The sequence below is a fragment of the Macrotis lagotis genome, chromosome 1 (genome assembly GCF_037893015.1).
Source record: "Macrotis lagotis isolate mMagLag1 chromosome 1, bilby.v1.9.chrom.fasta, whole genome shotgun sequence".
In the NCBI taxonomy this organism is placed as follows: Eukaryota; Metazoa; Chordata; class Mammalia; order Peramelemorphia; family Peramelidae; genus Macrotis; species Macrotis lagotis.
The window spans coordinates 266,541,973-266,543,602 of NC_133658.1; the positions used below are offsets into that span (position 1 = coordinate 266,541,973).

The window sequence follows — 1,630 nt, forward strand, 5'->3', positions numbered from 1 at the left end:
ACCCTATTAAGACTAAGGTGCCCCAGGATGGGAAAAAGTAACTATAGGAAAGTATCACTCCTCCAGATTAGGAAAATGAATTCCTTCTGTAGTGACTAGGGTAAAAAAATCTTGAACCCTCAAGTTTCATCTGTAAAGCTAGGAAACAAATCCCTGTGCAATTTAGCTAGCTTAGACAGACAAAAGATATGAGGAAAAGTATTAAACAGCAGTGAAAAGAAATTCAAGAAAAGAGTAAAATGAAAATGAAAGTTATTTTAAAAATATTTCTTTAAATGTTACGTGGTTCTGTGTGGACTGGTCCTCTGCAATATGGTCCATCAGTATCTGTAATAATTGGGTTTGAATGGCCCATTTTTGTTGAGTCCCAGATATTTTGCTTGGTCATCTGTCAGCTCTGTCAGGTGGGCAGCAAAAGAAGGCAGGTGCAAACTTGCCACATATTCATCCATATTCTTGGGTAGTAAGTAGATATCCTGTTTGTAGTGTCCTTCCGGAGCATTGTAGAGTTCTATCAGAGCCAAAGCCTAGGTTGTAGCTGTGATGGAAAGAACAAATGTGGGAACTGTTGAACAACTCAGATTAAGCAGATGACCCTCTGCCAAGAGGACAATATGTTTGCCATCTGGCCAGATAACATGGTCCACCTGAGAGCGAACTTGCTCCCACATCAATTCTGGTGTCCGGAGGCTTGTTACATCAATTTCTATATTGGAGTGGCCCATGTTGCACATGATGCAGCTGTTCTTCATTCAGTCCAAATGTTCCTGAGTCACTACATTCTTATTTCCTGTACAGCTTATCACCACATCCACCTGTCGAATGACTTCATTTAACTTAACCACCCAGAAACCATCCATACAGGCCTGAAGAGCACAGATAGGGTCAATCTCTGTGATGTAGACTATTGCTCCAAGTGCCTTCAGAGCAGCACAACATCCCTTTCCCACCTTTGCTTCTTCCAAGTTGGTATGATCTAGGGAAAACTGTGTTTCTTACTCTCATATATTGTGTACTTGTTTGTGACCAATCATAAAAACTCTTTTCAACCCTAAAACTGTGACCAGGTTCCCTGCTCTCCTGTGGCCATAAGCTCTGCTGTGTTGTGCTGTGCCCCTTCTCAAACTAGGACTAAGCCCCTGGATTGGGACTCATATCCTAAGTATAGAAGTACAACAGAGTTCTGCCCTTGGTACCAGCACATGGACCCCTGAAAATCTCCTTTTAGCCCATTATTCAATCCCTTCCTATCTATAGCGTGAGAGATCTGGAAACCACCACTGCTACTACTGATACTGAAGCTTACTTTTGATTTGCTGAGTCTTGAACTGCACTTATTTCTCACCTTGGTGCATCCTGTTGACCCTCTAAGTTGTCTTAGATTGGAAAATTGTGTCATTCCATCTTTTTTTGTGTGTTCTACCACTCTAGAATTTGTATATAGTTCGTATTTGTATATAGTTCTTATTTAAAGTCTCCACTTGTGGGAGAACTCAGCTGAGTCTCTGCCATTATTCTGCCATGTTGGTTCTACTTCCTCTTCCATGTGATTATTAAGTAAACTTTATTTTTATCAGTAATTAATGCTAGTTACTACACACACACACACACACACATATATATATAAATA

At 40.4% G+C, this 1,630-nt stretch overlaps 1 pseudogene; it reads right to left on the reverse strand.

Annotated features, from left to right (window-relative positions):
* Positions 1 to 240: 240 nt before the first annotated feature.
* On the reverse strand, positions 241 to 1,355 carry LOC141490764 (S-adenosylhomocysteine hydrolase-like protein 1; annotated as a pseudogene).
* Positions 1,356 to 1,630: the final 275 nt, after the last annotated feature.